General features: G+C 38.1%; 1 protein-coding gene across 1 annotated transcript in view; it reads left to right on the forward strand.

The window, feature by feature from the left end:
* The first annotated feature begins 2,039 nt into the window (after nucleotides 1-2,039).
* LOC26514980 overlaps nucleotides 2,040-15,544 on the forward strand; it is a 44,078-nt gene continuing 30,573 nt past the window's right edge. Inside the window, exon 1 of the mRNA XM_014903914.3 lies at nucleotides 2,040-2,171. The gene's annotated coding sequence lies outside the window, so the exon portion shown is untranslated. The remainder of the gene's footprint in view (nucleotides 2,172-15,544) is intronic.

The raw sequence follows: 15,544 nt of genomic DNA on the forward strand, positions 1-15,544 counted from the left end.
ATAGCCGGTACTCCTATACAACACAGTTCTGAAACCAATCTGGATGTACGGCTCTCAGTTGTGGGGGAATGCCAGTAACAGCAGTGTGGATATAATGCACAGTCAAAAATTCTCAGAACCATCACCGGGGCACCGTGGTACGTTCGGAATGCAAACATTTACAGAGATAGCACAAATTACAACAAAGTACTACAACAGGCTATCAGTATATCTAAATCATCTCGCGAGTGCCCTCACGCGAATTTCTAGCAGTTCCTGCCTACACCGCAATGACCTTCCAATCCAGCGCTAATTATTAGGACCATGTAGTCTCTATTCAGTTAAATTAAACTGTTAGATAACGTATTATTTAAGGATTTGGAACCTTGCTGTTAGACTCATAAAGAGAAGATCCAATAAATAAAATCAAGCTTAAAAATAAAAAATACTTCTGTTGTATCATTTCCGATCGTTTTGTTATATAAGGTGTGTTCCAAAATAAATAGAACTTCATCAGAAAAACATAACAATGGTATTTTTGGATAATTCCCTCTCACTGAGTTGCACACTTTTGCACACAAGGGTATAAAAGTTAGCGGCGTTTTAATTTAGGCGTACATACCAAAATGCACGGAATGAATTATAGTCATATATTAATACATGTATGTAAATATATATACTAAAAATTGGGAAATTGTAGATATTTGAAAAAACTGTTGCGAATTTTGTGTTTTTTTTTCCAAAAATAATCAAATTTTAAGAATTTTTCATTTATGTTTGTTCATTTGATACACCTACGTGTGCTGTGTGTATTCTACAAATTCGAGTCATTCGTGAGAATCCATTTAAGCCATTTTTGAAATACGATGGTGGAAAGTTTGTAAAACAGGGTTTTTAGAAAAAAGGACATAAAGTTTAACGATTGGACTTAAAGTTTGCATGCGCAACGAACAAATAGCTCCACCTCCTAACTACTGAATCTTTAAATTACTTCACATTTTCTTGGCAACAACAACAAGACTAACGTCCGCTCTCTTCATTAAGAAATAACGTTTATAACATAAGTAGACCAAAGGACAGCAAATTGGACTGAAACAGAACCAGGCAAACACAGAAAGTTTCTGTCTTTTGGAAACCACCTTGACTTAACAGTACCTTCTTAACTGATGCAAAACTCTCAGTTTCAAAAGTAGCAACAACCTTTGCACACACTCTTCTTTTACTTTGCCCATTCCTGTAAGACAGAAGTGACCAAGATACAATAATTGTGTATGGGTGGCATATCTTTTTTTGAAGATGGTACTCCTTCCAACGACCAGAATTTTTTCAAATTGTATATCAATTCTTACAAGTCTTTATCGCAATCCAGGCTAGAGACAGGTTCTGTATTGGCCAGATGCAGTCTCCGTCAGCCTCTTCACCCGCTCTTAAATGTGACACATCTTGAAAAATTCGTTTAAAGTTCTCGAAAAAATTCTCATTTAAATTCGCCACAAAGCTTTTTGCAAATTGTCGACTCGCCATGCCGACGCAAGCATATTAAAAATTAGGTGAAGACTTTAATTTCCATTGGAGCCATTGTCCGGAAAAGATGCCTTTCGTAAACTGAGTTCATTTGTGGGGAAAAATAAGCAGTAGGTTTTTATAAAGTTGCAAAAAGTCATTATTGGGTTGTTCTTTCAAAGAAAAATGGGTACCACTCGCGGTGCTTTTTTTACAAGTTTCACAGAAAAATATAACTTCTAAATAATTTAAAGCTTAACACATAATCCATTATTATTTTTTTAATTATTCCGTGCTCCGCACTTTATTTCATCATTTATGGTATCAAAGAAAAGCTACAAAATCCAACGAGCGCAGTGTACTTTTAAAAGTGTCACAGCTGTATGAAATGAACCCAGAAAGTGGCCTTTAGGCGATTCTCGAAGTTCATGGCTGCACGGCAAAGTCAAGGTTTCTTTCTCAGCTCATGCGCAAATTTCATCAATTCGATAACATTGATGATCTCAAATATTGACAAACGCAGTAGCAATGTATTTTAGTTCAATTGACAAGTGTAAATAGGCTATTGGAAAGAAGTTATGTTCCTTTTCCAAGTTCCCAAAAACACCTAATAAATTTGCAGGTTAGGTGTCATTGTTTACAAAATAGAATTTTACAATATTTAATGCTGTTCTATTTATAAATAAACCGTATGTATACTTATCTTATTATTGTCCTCCCACGGTATATTTACGTATTGAATAATAAGTATAGTATTATAAATATGAGCAGTTGACTTACGCCTTGTAATTTTTAAATGGGGGATCTTTATTCCCTTAAAGTACATATGCATACATACATATGTATGTATGTACATTTTTATTGTATCAGTTAATATAATGGTGGATTGCGGTGCGGTACGGTTTTTTAGGACTTACCATATAACATCCCAGTCGTGCCTGGCGCTCGCCAAACGCGCATCCCGCGGTAGGAAATAGGAGTGCGCGGCGCACTCCCATCTGCGGAAAACCATCATTCCGATTTACATTGGCGTGGCCGCTTTTCTCACCCAGCAGAGCGAGTATCAATATGCTTGGCGATCGGAAAAAGAAGGCGGTTCTCCCCTACCCGCAAGCTTACCGGCTAGGGGAGATCGGCGCGAAATCTCACCCAGGGATTTTCTGGTTGAAAAAAATTTCCCTTGCTTTTTGCTTTGCTTTTGGTTTTTGTTTTTGTTTTTCCCCAACCATGCCCATTGATTTTTACTAAATTCGAAGTGAGTTGTTTGTCATATTTATTTATTATGAATTATATTTATTATTTATTAATCTTAATACATAAAACTGAAAAGATAAAAAAAAGAAATAAAAAAAAGCTAAAAATAAATAAATAATAAAAACAAATAAGATTCTTACAAATAAAGATATTGAGACGTCCAAATTTGTAGTACAGCCAGAACTGAAAATATTTGTTTAATGAAATAACGTTTATTCATCATTATCAACACAATAAAATATAAATAATTGAATGAACGGAGCAGTAAACTTACCATTTCACAATAATAAACCAATGCGACTCACTATGAACAACCCTATGTGACCGTTTCGATTTGGGTTGATTTAGCATAAAAACGCTGCACAAAACGCACACTAATTACGCGGGATTATTTTTTTGCTGCCCTCAGTTAAAGTAAAAAATAAATTCCTTATATGAATAATATTTTTCATTAAATATTGAGCTATGTTTAAATTTTGCACTTCAATAAAATTATTATAGAACATAAATTGGTAAACTTAAATAATATACGTTGAATTGTTCATGAAATAATTTTTTCTAAGTTAAAAGTCCCACGCATAAATTTTTCTAAGTCCCAAGCGAGACGAAAATTTTCTAAGTCCAGTTTTTTGAGAGCGAAATCTATGTTGAGAGAACAAATTCCCTCTCTCAACTCGGGGTGGGTGAGAACAAGGTACGAAAGATGCCTGCCGGAATGCACCGAAACGCTGCTAGCACCGAAAAGTCCGACTGGGATATGTATGTATATGTAGACTTTTCATTTCATACAACGAAAATAGACACATAAATTTCTTACGATAGGCCGCCGGAGGCCTCAGAGAGAATCTTACCCATTATTACGCTCATAATCTCATTGAACTTTTAAGGTAGTTCAGTCGCAGAGAAGCGCATCATCAAGAAGCCTTCTTGAAGAAGGTTCTTTCGCGGTTAAAATGATCTTTATATGTATGCGTGTTAACACACTCACATACTCGGTTTCATGTGTGTGCGTTAAACTTCGTTCTAAAGGCACCCTTCAGTACCAGTGTTGAGGAATGCCTCGTGGAACTCATTTCCTTTGTTCAGTATTTTTATTTAGTTCGGTTCCTTACAATTTTTTTGGGCTAGTTTTTGAAAATACATTACTTATAGAAATCGGTTGTTTTTTCTCAAAGTTATTCCATGTTTTCATACCGACACAAAAGATGGATCACCCTGTATATATTTACGAAAAAATAACTTCATCTTTGTACTAAGAGTCGGTTTCATTTAAAACCCAAATTTCACTGTTGTTATTTTTCAAACGGATGGTGCCTACTGATGCCCATAGATACAAAAAATCAGCTCTTGTTGTTTATTCTCACTCCACTAAAAATCATCCATCAGTAGGGTATGTAACACCATCCGCTGGCAGAACTAAAACAACTTAAGGGGTTAGGTGGGTCTGGCGGCAAAAAAAAAACTTTTTTTTTTATTTATTTTAGAAAATTCTCCAGAATCTTGAGAATATTCTTCCAAATTTTCAAGTCGATTGGAATAAAAGCTTCGGAGATACAGTCCTGAAAAGGTGGACGCTCGAGGTCAGCTATGGGCAGAGCGCAAACTTTAAACGCGTTTTTCTCAAAACTGTGCTTTTGAAATCGGTTGTCAAGATTTTTCGGAAACTACTCAACCGATCTTGATACAATTTTGCACAGGCCTTCGAGATACGATTATCTAGAACTTGAACGAAGGATTTTTATTTTCGTTGATTACAACTATTTAAAAAAAAAAAAATGTTCGAAAAATTTCACCAAAATTGAATTTTTTCCAAAAAGGTGTCCCAAAAATCCAATTTTTGCTTGATTTTGTTTCCCTTCGTTCAGTTTCTAGTTTTAGGTCTGTACTAAAGGAAAATATTTCGTTTTTTCATTTTAGATGATTCTGTTAGGAATTGTGCTGTCAACGCGAAAGCACCTTTTTTGCCAGGAGTCATGGCAAATGACGTCTCAATGGCTAACTGTAAAATATTTTGTTTTCAAAATTTCAGAAATTAATTTTTAAATATGTATATTTAATAATCCTAAAAGTTTCAATAAAATATTTCATTCTTTATATCAGGGGTGCCCAAGCACTGCTTATGACAGAGCAAATTCCAATACCTATGCACAAAAGCACAAATACATATGAGCGATAGTTTTTTTTTTTTTTTCTATCGTATCACTGAAAAAAATTTTTGTAACATTTTCAACAGAAAAAAAAAAAAAAATTTTTTTCGGATAATTGAGAATTAATTTTAGGATTATAATTATTTTAAATATGCTCAATTATTTTTCGAATTTTTTTTACTGCGCTTCCATATCGGCTTGTGACGCAGATACTTTAGCATAGCATTTAATAAAATGCCTTTCCAAATTAATTTTTTTGTTTCCGCTTATTATTATATTACATATAATACATTGCTGCTCGCAAAGAAAATTTTCGACAAAGAAAAAATGCATCGTTCCACAGTCAACCATTCTGTCCAAAACCTCAACAAGAAGTGATTTCTTGCAGTGAAAAGTTTTCGGCAATCCAACAACAAAATGCCAGAAAAGTGTTGAAACTGTTTAAGTGTTATTAAACTACGAAAAATTGTTATTGTAATTTGCCTTGCCTATACTGGGAGCAGCACACGTATATGATTTTGCTCTACCCATATGACAGAGCAATCCAACAACAAAGGAGGAACGAGAGCAATGGGACTGGGCATCCCTGCTTTATATAAAAAAAAATTTTTGAAAATAGGCCATTTTTTGGCCTCCCAGACCCACCTAACCCCTTAAAAGCAATCAACTGAAATATTCCCTGTTTCTACCTTAATATATAGATTTTAATTTATTCTTTGACATATATGTATATATAAAAAGCATTTTACAGATACTACTTAATATAAAATATAATCTGAAATATAAAACATGTTTTTTCATCATTAGTCGTATAATGTATACCCCAATTTTCTTAGGGTAGCACGCCTGATAAGTTACAACATTTTTTCTCTCTGGGACCTCCGGGGGCCTGTCGCAAGAAATTTTTCCGTCCATTTTCGTTGTATGAAATGAGAAGTCTATATGTTGTATGGTTAGTATTTTAAGTAGTTTTTTTTTAAAAATTAAAAATTTTTTTTTTTTATTTTCAAGAATATATATTCAAAATAGTCTCCTTCTTTAATACAGCTGTTTGGTCCACGGTCCAAAAGCATGTCGAACGAGTTTTTTAGCTCGTTGTTCGGTATGGCCGCCAGTATTCCGGTGCAAGCCGGCCTCTACGTCTGCATAACGCTTTCCTTTCATCGGCAACTGAATTTTTCCAAAAAGGTAGAAGTCGCACGGTGCCCTATCAGATGCATACGGGGAGTGGTTGATGCTTAAAATGTGATTGTTGTCCAAATAGTCTGTCACAAGCGTCGATCGATGAGACGGCGCATTATCGTGCAACCAACGCCAACATCCATCTTCGCAATATTCGGGCCGAACACATCGAATACGGCGCACCAAACGCTTAAAAACTCCATGGTAGAATACCGTATTAATGTTTTGGCCCGGTGGAACAAATTCTTTGTGGACAATATCCTTAGAATCATAAAAACGAATCAGCATTGTCTTCACTTTTGACTTTCCAGGCGCGATTTTTTGGGTTTCGGCTCGTCCGGCTCCTTCCATTCAGCACTCTGGCGTTTCGTTTCGGGATCATAATTTTTTTTTTTCACCACGTTTCGTCACCAGTCACAATCTTGTGAAGGAAGTTCGGGTCTTTTTTTTGCCTCTTTAATGATTTCCTTCGAATGTTGAATTCTGAGCAATTTTTGGACGTCATTCAATTTTTGCGGAACAAACCGTGCACACACCTTCTTCTGAATATCCTAGTACTCAGATCAAAAAACATATTTGACGAACAAAAGAGTTTATTTCAAGTTAACATAATACTGGTTTTCTATCCCACAAATCCCAAATAGCTGGTCTAATTTCTACTAATTTAAATAGATCGATGATTTTCAGCTTATGAAACTCATCATGTTAACTTTGGCACGTGTCTTAACGTGTGACTTAAACGTGTTTTTCTGCATATAACAAATAAAAACAAGAAAGGAAAGCTAACTTTGGGCGCATCGAGCAAGTGAACAGATTAACATTCGAAATACGCTCTGCCTTCGAACAGCGAGAATACTGTAGCGCTTTTTTCTCGACGTATTTCAAGCTTTCGACCGAGTTTGGCTTAATGGACTCATGCACAAATTTAAAACGTTTGCTAACATAGACCCACAAGGTACTGGAATCATACCTCTACATTAGGGTTTTCTCAGTGAGTTGCAACGCACCTAATTCGGGCGACTACATCATTGAAGCTGGAGTTCCACAAGGAAGCGCACACGGCCCGTGTCTATATGTTTTGTATAGTGCGGATATTCACACAAACGCACAACTAACAACTTCAACGTTCGCCGACGATACCTCTATCCTTAGTCGCTCCAGATGCCCAACGCAAGCAACAAACCAACTGGCTAATCATATAATAGTAGAAAAAAGGTGGCTGTCCGACTGGCGCATTAAAATAAACGAACAAAAGTGTAAACATGTAAGGTTTACTCTTAATAGACAAACATGCCCTCCACTTTCACTAAACGGTATGCAGATCCCTCAAGCTAGTCTCGTCCACCTTTATAGACGACTAACCTGGCGTAAGCACATCGAATGCAAGAAAGTGCACCTATAAGTGAAAGCCAGCAGCCTCCACTGGATCATAAACTCACGATCAACACTGTGCCTGGACTACAAGCTACTACTCTAGAATTCAGTCCTACAGCCAATCTGGACGTATGGCTCCCAACTGTGGGGGAACGCAAGCAGCAGCAACATAAACACCATACAGCGTGCACAATCAAAAATCTTAAGAACTATCACTGGGGCACCGTGGTATGTTCGCAAAGGAAACATCCACCGAGATCTGGACATCCTCGCAGTGAAAGACGAAATTCAAAAGCAAAAAGAGTCCTACAAAGAAAAACTGTCTTCGCACCCAAATCCATTCGCTCAGGGATTGACTCGGGTTTCAAGCAGATCCCGCCTGCGACGCAACCTTCCAACCCAGCAATCGATTTCTAGGGCCGTCTAACTCTGTATCAGTCAACAGACGGTCATCAGACTGTTAGTTAAGTTAAAAATATAAGATTTGATACACCACTTGTTAGTATCCCAAAGTGAAGATTCAAGAAATAAAAGCAAAGTTTAAACAAAAAAAAAAAAATCTTCTGGGGCAGCCGAAGTTGATATACCCTGGCAGTAGCAGCTTTTATTATTATATATATCGGATCGTATATGGTTGGCCGATCCTTATGAGAATTTCACCATCAAATCAATTTTCTAATAAAAATGTTGGAAACAGCCCCAAGCGTCTTTAAAATAGCAGGCTTGTGCCATTTCGGATCGTTCAGTTATATTTCAGCTATAAGATATAGCAGGCAGATCCTGATGAAATTTGGCAAAGCAGATTTGCCCAAAATGGAATCTGTACCAAGTCCCATCTCTCTAACTTAAAAAACACCAAAGTTATGCCAATTTTGATCGTTCTATGACACCTATTAGATATAGTCGGCCGATTCTGTGAAATTTTGTAGATAAGATACTTTGGTCAAATATACCACCTGTCCCAACCCTATAACTTGAGAAACAGTTATGTTATGACATTATGAAGTTATGACATTTCCGATCAATCAGTTATATGGCAGCTATAGGATATAGTCGACCGATCTCGGCCTTTCCGCCTTATATACTGCCTGCAAACAAAAGAAGAAGTGTGCAAAATTTCAACTCGATAGCTTTAAAACTAAGAGACTAGTTTGCGTAGAAACAGACAGATAGACGGACCTTTGATGCTTAAATGCTTTGATGGTTTAGCCGAAGTTAGCTTTCCTTCCTTTTTTTGGTTATAAATCATAAATCTATTCCCGTGTCGTACGCGATGTGCCGCGATTCTAAGGCAAGGCTACCCGTCTCTATTATTATATATTATTCTAGCTTGGACACAGCTCGCTCCGAATGATCCGGGGTTAGCACATCTAGGTCAGCACCATTTTCTGAAATCGGTACTAGAGGTCTTAAATTAACGATTGAGGCGGCCAAACAAGGTTTTCCTGGGGTGCCACGATGTTCTAGATAGGACACGCCAGCATATTTTGTTGACTGTGTTTCACACGCCCAATGTGCTGTCCTCACTGCATTTGTATCTGATGCGTTTGGCAGTGGTTGTCGGGCTGCATGTGTTCCCACTACCCAGAGCCCCCTGATGTTTCAGCTGAGCTGATGGGATGTTATTGTTAATTTTTGAGATATTGGGCCAGAGTTGGAAGTTTATATGAGGCTATTGGTATAGCAGTACCCTCCTGGAGCGGTGTGGTGGTACCTATGCGAGCCAATTCGTATGCTACGAAATTGCCTATGATGTCCGCGACCAGGTCTCTGGTGGATGAAGCTAATGGCCATCTATTGAACACATGATCTACAGTCTGAAACCGTTTTCGGGTTACTAGTGATTGAACTGATCCATTTAATAGTCGCTTATATTGCTGTCACCTCTAAATGATGATTTTTATTTGTGTGAAGTTGTATAAATTTAGATATTTAACGGGCCATCCTGTGTGGCAGCCTTTTCTTTAGGATTTTTATTTCTGCCGCCAGAAAATAGATAGAGAATTTACAATACATTTAACCATTTATTAACGTTAAGTTAAACTATATAAAAATATTATGCAACACCTAAGTTACACCGGTTTTAACACAAAAGCAATATTTGAAAAACAAAATGTAGCTGCGTTTTACTAAAATAACAAATAATATGCTAAAATCAAGAAAGGATAGTTAAGAAGCAAACAGACTGACTTAATACATCCTTAATTTCATAAGGATCGGCCGACTATATCCTATAACTGCCATATAACTGAACGATCGGAAATGGCACAACCTTACTATTTTTACAGATGCTTGAGGCTGTTTTCAACATTTTTATTAAAAAATTGATTCGATGGTGAAATTCTCATAAGGATCTGCCAACTATATGCGATCCGATATATATATAATAATATAAGCTGCTACTTAACTGCAAGGGAATATCCAATTCGGCTCCGCACGAAGTTAGCATTCCTTTTTTAATTCTTGTGTATTCGAAAGGCTTACAAGTTCTGAGTGTGCTGTACAACCTTCATTCAGTCAGAACTAGTCATTCTGGATTTCTTTGCCGTCGATCTGATATGGAGGCCAATGACTCTCTCTAGGGTCATAAGCAGGAAGGATGATAAACTGGTCTAAAGCAAGTGTGCCCAAGCACTGTTTATGGCACACCAAAATCCTATACCGATGCACAACATCACAAATACATATGTGCGATAGTTTTTTTTTTTAATTTCCAATGCAACAACAAAATGACTCTCTAGGGTCTTAAGCCGGAAGGATGATAGACTGATTGGTGCCCAAGCACTGCTTATGACAGAGCAAAATCCAATACCGATGAACAAAATCCCAAATACATATGTGCGATATATGTTGCATCCAGGGGAAGTGTGTATCCAGCAATAGCTAGAGATTCTTTACATGTCGTTTTTCTACATAACCCTGTGAATGGTGATGTAGGTAGCCAGCATCTACTAACACGAATACTTATTAAAGTTCCAAAAAGAAAGACTAGAAATTTTAGTCCTCTTTTCCTTAACTTCGATATATCCCTGTGATATCGTACTCACGCAGTACCTCTCCTCGGTCAGGTGGGCGGTAGGTGGTTTGTACTTATGTACGAATAGAAATGCTACGATATTTATAGTAAGTATCCGAATCCAAAGAAAATTATGCTTTAAATAATAATTTGAACATTCTAAATGTGTTGTTGGCATAAAAATTTAGTAAACTTTTTTATATACGGTGGGTTTTCTAACTCACGATCAACACTGTGCCTGGACTACAAGCTACTACTCTAGAATTCAGTCCTACAGCCAATCTGGACGTATGGCTCCCAACTGTGGGGGAACGCAAGCAGCAGCAACATAAACACCATACAGCGTGCACAATCAAAAATCTTAAGAACTATCACTGGGGCACCGTGGTATGTTCGCAAAGGAAACATCCACCGAGATCTGGACATCCTCGCAGTGAAAGACGAAATTCAAAAGCAAAAAGAGTCCTACAAAGAAAAACTGTCTTCGCACCCAAATCCATTCGCTCAGGGATTGACTCGGGTTTCAAGCAGATCCCGCCTGCGACGCAACCTTCCAACCCAGCAATCGATTTCTAGGGCCGTCTAACTCTGTATCAGTCAACAGACGGTCATCAGACTGTTAGTTAAGTTAAAAATATAAGATTTGATACACCACTTGTTAGTATCCCAAAGTGAAGATTCAAGAAATAAAAGTAAAGTTTAAACAAAAAAAAAAAAATCTTCTGGGGCAGCCGAAGTTGATATACCCTGGCAGTAGCAGCTTATATTATTATATATATCGGATCGTATATAGTTGGCCGATCCTTATGAGAATTTCACCATCAAATCAATTTTCTAATAAAAATGTTGGAAACAGCCCCAAGCGTCTTTAAAAATAGCAGGCTTGTGCCATTTCAGATCGTTCAGTTATGTTTCAGCTATAAGATATAGCAGGCAGATCCTGATGAAATTTGGCAAAGCAGATTTGCCCAAAATGGAATCTGTACCAAGTCCCATCTCTCTAACTTAAAAAACACCAAAGTTATGCCAATTTTGATCGTTCTATGACACCTATTAGATATAGTCGGCCGATTCTGTGAAATTTTGTAGATAAGATACTTTGGTCAAATATACCACCTGTCCCAACCCTATAACTTGAGAAACAGTTATGTTATGACATTATGAAGTTATGACATTTCCGATCAATCAGTTATATGGCAGCTATAGGATATAGTCGCCCGATCCCGGCCTTTCCGACTTATATACTGCCTGCAAACAAAAGAAGAAGTGTGCAAAATTTCAACTCGATAGCTTTAAAACTAAGAGACTAGTTTGCGTAGAAACAGACAGATAGACGGACCTCTGATGCTTAAATGCTTTGATGGTTTAGCCGAAGTTAGCTTTCCTTCCTTTTTTTGGTTATAAATCATAAATCTATTCCCGTGTCGTACGCGATGTGCCGCGATTCTAAGGCAAGGCTACCCGTCTCTATTATTATATATTATTCTAGCTTGGACACAGCTCGCTCCGAATGATCCGGGGTTAGCACATCTAGGTCAGCACCATTTTCTGAAATCGGTACTAGAGGTCTTAAATTAACGATTGAGGTCTAAAACTTCCTTCCTCTTCCTTAAACTCAGTGCTTGGACGATGCGAAACAGCATATTGGTGCCTCCTTGGAGATCCTTGACAGAAATACCCTCGCGATGGGACGGAAATTCGTAAACGTAGAAAAGGGCTCTCTGCAAAGCGAGAAACGAGTTGGCATACTTGGACCATGATGCGATGTCCTTGGGAGGAGCTATATCAAATAAGGTTCGATAGGCCAATCAGCTGTTGAGGCACGATTAAATGAAGCTCATAGCTGTGAGTCCACAGCTCAGTGGGAAGATCACCTTTCGATTGTAGATCGGCTGGATTGAATGCTGCGGGAACTTATCGCTATTTTCTTGCCTTGGTGAGCTCTTGTATGAAAGAGATGCGACTAGAAACAAGCACCTTAAATCGAACAGGTTCATGTTGAATTCAGGATAGGGCAGCCGAGGAGTCACACTAACAATAATAATCTCCGTAATAATCTCCGCAGCTAGCGTCGTAGAATCCGTGGACCTCCAACCTCTCTTGGCAGGGAATGACTAAGCGAGGAACAAAACTGGTACAGAATTGCAACCACTCGGAGAGAAGGGATTGAGGAAGGCTTCAAAGGAAAACAGCAGAAGGTCAGCTGAAAGATCCCATGCTAATCCAAGAGTCTTTGTGAACGGACTGCCATCGTAAAATTTTAAGTATGACTCCCTATAATTTTTGGGCACTTCTTTCAAAACCTATGGGATGTAGGAGCACCATTTCCTTAATTGAAACTGACCCTTTTTCAACAGGCTCGATATATCCACGCTGTGCTTGATTGGAAGACGAACTGAATAAGCACCTGATTCAAGACGGACGTGGTGCATGGCGAAGTGGGCATCACAATCGATCTCCTCCTTAGTAGCCTGAACGATAGGCGTAGTGCAGGCTTCCAGTTCCCACAATTGGTGAAGAAGATAATTAAGGCGATCGTCAAAAGTGTTTGCGGAGTCAGCAGGGATTATCTTACATGAGGCGGCCAAACAAGGTTTTCCTGGGGTGCCACGATGTTCTAGATAGGACACGCCAGCATATTTTGTTGACTGTGTTTCACACGCCCAATGTGCTGGCCTCACTGCATCTGTATCTGGTGCGTTTGGCAGTGGTTGTCGGGCTGCATGTGTTCCCACTACCCAGAGCCCCCTGATGTTTCAGCTGAGCTGATGGGATGTTATTGTTAATTTTTGAGATATTGGGCCAGAGTTGGAAGTTTATATGAGGCTATTGGTATAGCAGTACCCTCCTGGAGCGGTGTGGTGGTACCTATGCGAGCCAATTCGTATGCTACGAAATTGCCTATGATGTCCGCGACCAGGTCTCTGGTGGATGAAGCTAATGGCCATCTATTGAACACATGATCTACAGTCTGAAACCGTTTTCGGGTTACTAGTGATTGAACTGATCCATTTAATAGTCGCTTATATTGCTGTCACCTCTAAATGATGATTTTTATTTGTGTGAAGTTGTATAAATTTAGATATTTAACGGGCCATCCTGTGTGGCAGCCTTTTCTTTAGGATTTTTATTTCTGCCGCCAGAAAATAGATAGAGAATTTACAATACATTTAACCATTTATTAACGTTAAGTTAAACTATATAAAAATATTATGCAACACCTAAGTTACACCGGTTTTAACACAAAAGCAATATTTGAAAAACAAAATGTAGCTGCGTTTTACTAAAATAACAAATAATATGCTAAAATCAAGAAAGGATAGTTAAGAAGCAAACAGACTGACTTAATACATCCTTAATTTCATAAGGATCGGCCGACTATATCCTATAACTGCCATATAACTGAACGATCGGAAATGGCACAACCTTACTATTTTTACAGATGCTTGAGGCTGTTTTCAACATTTTTATTAAAAAATTGATTCGATGGTGAAATTCTCATAAGGATCTGCCAACTATATGCGATCCGATATATATATAATAATATAAGCTGCTACTTAACTGCAAGGGAATATCCAATTCGGCTCCGCACGAAGTTAGCATTCCTTTTTTAATTCTTGTGTATTCGAAAGGCTTACAAGTTCTGAGTGTGCTGTACAACCTTCATTCAGTCAGAACTAGTCATTCTGGATTTCTTTGCCGTCGATCTGATATGGAGGCCAATGACTCTCTCTAGGGTCATAAGCAGGAAGGATGATAAACTGGTCTAAAGCAAGTGTGCCCAAGCACTGTTTATGGCACACCAAAATCCTATACCGATGCACAACATCACAAATACATATGTGCGATAGTTTTTTTTTTTAATTTCCAATGCAACAACAAAATGACTCTCTAGGGTCTTAAGCCGGAAGGATGATAGACTGATTGGTGCCCAAGCACTGCTTATGACAGAGCAAAATCCAATACCGATGAACAAAATCCCAAATACATATGTGCGATATATGTTGCATCCAGGGGAAGTGTGTATCCAGCAATAGCTAGAGATTCTTTACATGTCGTTTTTCTACATAACCCTGTGAATGGTGATGTAGGTAGCCAGCATCTACTAACACGAATACTTATTAAAGTTCCAAAAAGAAAGACTAGAAATTTTAGTCCTCTTTTCCTTAACTTCGATATATCCCTGTGATATCGTACTCACGCAGTACCTCTCCTCGGTCAGGTGGGCGGTAGGTGGTTTGTACTTATGTACGAATAGAAATGCTACGATATTTATAGTAAGTATCCGAATCCAAAGAAAATTATGCTTTAAATAATAATTTGAACATTCTAAATGTGTTGTTGGCATAAAAATTTAGTAAACTTTTTTATATACGGTGGGTTTTCTAACTCACGATCAACACTGTGCCTGGACTACAAGCTACTACTCTAGAATTCAGTCCTACAGCCAATCTGGACGTATGGCTCCCAACTGTGGGGGAACGCAAGCAGCAGCAACATAAACACCATACAGCGTGCACAATCAAAAATCTTAAGAACTATCACTGGGGCACCGTGGTATGTTCGCAAAGGAAACATCCACCGAGATCTGGACATCCTCGCAGTGAAAGACGAAATTCAAAAGCAAAAAGAGTCCTACAAAGAAAAACTGTCTTCGCACCCAAATCCATTCGCTCAGGGATTGACTCGGGTTTCAAGCAGATCCCGCCTGCGACGCAACCTTCCAACCCAGCAATCGATTTCTAGGGCCGTCTAACTCTGTATCAGTCAACAGACGGTCATCAGACTGTTAGTTAAGTTAAAAATATAAGATTTGATACACCACTTGTTAGTATCCCAAAGTGAAGATTCAAGAAATAAAAGTAAAGTTTAAACAAAAAAAAAAAAATCTTCTGGGGCAGCCGAAGTTGATATACCCTGGCAGTAGCAGCTTATATTATTATATATATCGGATCGTATATAGTTGGCCGATCCTTATGAGAATTTCACCATCAAATCAATTTTCTAATAAAAATGTTGGAAACAGCCCCAAGCGTCTTTAAAAATAGCAGGCTTGTGCCATTTCAGATCGTTCAGTTATGTTTCAGCT

The sequence above is a fragment of the Drosophila ananassae genome, chromosome 3L, assembly GCF_017639315.1.
Source record: "Drosophila ananassae strain 14024-0371.13 chromosome 3L, ASM1763931v2, whole genome shotgun sequence".
Lineage (NCBI taxonomy): Eukaryota > Metazoa > Arthropoda > Insecta > Diptera > Drosophilidae > Drosophila > Drosophila ananassae.